Genomic DNA, 3,451 nt, shown 5'->3' with positions numbered 1-3,451 from the left:
GATAACCCATAATTTGACGTTTCACTTTTCTCTCAAATTGAGAGCTAGTCAGGATGCCACGTCGGGCCGTCACCTTGGTAGCTCCGTCTCACGACGAGGTGGCCCGAGTGGTTAAGGCGATGGACGCTAATCCATTGTGCTCTGCACGCGTGGGTTCAATCCCATCCTCGTCGCTGATGAGTTAGCTTTAAGCTGCAATGGTCTACTTGTCCTATCGGACCCTCGTGCAAGGAAAAACCCCTCCCCAATGGAAAGCGCATCACGCCAATCTTAAGCAGAGGAACACCGTAGGTGAAGAGTTGGATGACATGTGTGAGGGTTGCAGGAAATCAAGGTCCCGCTTGTGTTGTATTAGTGTCCTACCACCACAGCAGCTGGTCGAAGCCCACATGTTAGTCTACCACAAGTGTTTGTGGACAACATGAACTAAAAGGAAGCCCAATTACTGTTACTTTGATGCCCAGCAGCTGTTCCCAATGGAAACAGCTTCTCCCCAAGCATCCCGCCACGAAGCCCGCACAACTGGATTAAGGACTAAGTTTAATGACTGCCACTATAGAAGGTAAGGTTGCTGGCTTTATTGAAGGTTTGACATGGACCTCTTACATCGAAAGGTGATCCAAGTACGTGGAGTGTGCTGACCCAACGGTGCCGTCTTACTGTTTTCGCAAAGCGCTCTCCACAGAGAGAACGAAGGAAAGCATCGTGGAGCTCGCGGCGTCTATCCCGCTACCTCTCGCATGCTCGCGAGCGCTACCCTTTGAGCTAATTCCCTGTACTAAACTCTCTTGCATGGCGAACAACATTGTGGGACAGGCCAAAACTAAAAGGAAAGCCAGTGCCGCTCGTTTTGTGATGCCCGGCTGCTGTCCTTCAATGACACTGCTTTCTCCCCAAGCTTCTCACGATTGAAGAGCCCGCACAACTAGATTTGCGAGGAAGTTAACGACGCCATTATGGCCCTCGATGGATGGATATGACCTTTGACTTATTCCCATAGTTTAGAGAAGACCAAAGGCCAACTCAGAGCAAAGTCTGGAAGTTGCGTCAACGTGGCTAAATGGTGTAAAACGCCGGAATGAGGCTTCAGTCAGTCGACCTTAAAAAATGTTGTCTTTGTTTTCGCAACTCCATTTTAGTTATCATAGGCTCCCAGTAATGAACAGATTAATTATTGATAGTAGACCATGTTGCGACAACCCAACACCTAGAGACGTGAGCAGAGTGGCGCAGCGGAAGCGTGCTGGCCCATAACCCAGAGGTCGAATCGATCGAAACCATCCGCTCTTCTGTAAGTGCTCACGGCAAATCAAGTGAGGCTCTCTCTGTCTCGATGCTGTCATACTCTCAGAAGAGCTAGTTGTCAGTTGATCTTTGTCCGCTGTAGAAGCCATGAGTTGATGTCAAATGTTGCTCTTTCTTGACGTAACTCTGTCAAGTAAAATGTATTCTGTTTGTACTGCTTAAGAAAAGCACTTGGCAGTATGTTTCGTCCTGTTCTTCCCCCTTGACTTAACTTAAAATACTCAGGTGTCTTACAGCTCGTCCTTGACTTGTAAACCATGGAGGAAAACTCAACTCAAAACAGTTGGCGTCCTGCCTACCTGACTTGCTGACAACTGCAAAACAAGGGATGTCGTGCGTTTTCAGGTAGTGTGGCCGAGTGGTCTAAGGCGCTGGATTAAGGCTCCAGTCTCTCAGAGCGTGGGTTAAAATCCACCACTGCCACTTGATAATGTTAGCTATACTCAATGTGATGACCTCGTGTGCTCCTCTCAGTCCGACTTAAGCGTTGCATGTCAAGAGCAAAAAAGCTGTGAGGACTGTTGTCTGACTGCCTCAGTCAGAGGTCAGAAGTAAGGGAAAAAGACAAGGAGAACCTAAAAAAGTGATGGGTGATCGCGCCAAAATGTTAGGAAAATAACAGCAGGGTAGAGGGATGGAATGACGTTTCAGCGGGTTTCTCTAACGAAGAAGGTTTTAAGAAGCTAGGTGCAGGATGCCACACAGGGGAAGTAAACTGGAGACGGCGTAATCACGCAAAAAGTGGGATGAAGCTCGGGCCAGGTGGGCAACGCGACAGCGGTTGGCCGAAGATGGGTTAAAAGCGGAAATTTGAGCGTCGGCTAAAGAGACGCTATAAGGGTGAAGGACAAGGCTAACACGTGAGGTATACAAAAGGTGGCCCAGCACGCTGATGGCGAGCTGAGAATAAGGGGAGGTTTAAGGGGGCGGGATTTAAAGCAATGAACACATGAGAATAAAGTCGTGGTGAAACGTGGAAGGATCGCACTATCGACAGAACCTAACGGGTGCGAAAGAAAGGAGGAAAAAGGCATCCCATCCCCAATGGAAGCGCGAGTGGGAAGAGGGGGGAGGAAGGGGAGAGAGAAGGGGGAAAGGAAAGGAAGAAAGAGGGGGGGGAAGAGAAAAAAGAAAAGTCACGCCAGATAGACTTACGGGCAAATAGAGCAAACGAAAACGCGGTGAAGGAAAAAGGGAGTCTGAGAGAGAGGGATATAGAGGAGCATCAGCGCGGTAAGTGAGGAGGAAGTATTAGGGCAGAAAGTGCAAGTGATGCGGGCCGCTTGTGAACATGTGTAGAAAATAGAAGAAAATTGGACTAAGCCGGAAAGGAAATGAGGGAAACGGGCAAGACCACAAAAAAAAAAAAAAGGGAAAGGCAAGAAAAAGAAAGAAAGGAAAAAGGGACAGAAAAAAAGGGCGGATAAAGGGTTACGAGGAAAAGAAAAGCCACACAGATGTAAGTAGTCTACGACAGAAGGCAAATAAGAAAAGGGGGGAGAGAGAAAAAAGAAAATGGGAAGAGGGTTGCTGGACAAAAGGCAAGGGGGGACTGGGAGGGAAGGGAGAACAAGGGAAGAAAGGGGGGGAAAAGAAAAGAAGGAGGACAGATAGGCACGTAACCAGAAGGAGGAGGGGGGGGGGGGGGGAAGAGAGGGAGAAATAAATCAGCGTTTTCCGATGGATAAAATAGTCAAATGTAAATGCAAAAAAGCGGGACAGAGAAAAAAAGGATGTAGCAGAGGGAACAAAAAGTGGGATTGGAAGAGGGGATGACATGTGGGCCTAGGGTGGCAGGATAGGAAACATTAATGTGCTCCCCCCCCCCAAGGTTTCCTTTACCCCCCATGTCCCCCACCGCGTCCCACGTTCTGTGAGTGTTTCGAATCTTACTGGCCCTAACCGAACGCACCCCTACCACCCCAGACAGACTGGTCGAAGCGCCAAAGCAGCCCCACATGTATACAGTCCTCCCCCTAATAATACCTAATATAATCTAACATAATAACCCCACAGAGTGTTCTGGACAAAAGCATTCACTACACAGGCGAAGCCCCCCTGTCTCTCCTCTCTCCCCTTGCTCCCTCCTGCTCGCTTTCCCCCTGGGACATTTATCCTGTTCCTCTCAATGAGCAACAGCTTCATT

The sequence above is a fragment of the Larimichthys crocea genome, chromosome XVIII, assembly GCF_000972845.2.
Source record: "Larimichthys crocea isolate SSNF chromosome XVIII, L_crocea_2.0, whole genome shotgun sequence".
Lineage (NCBI taxonomy): Eukaryota > Metazoa > Chordata > Actinopteri > Sciaenidae > Larimichthys > Larimichthys crocea.
This window is presented reverse-complemented; position numbering follows the sequence as displayed.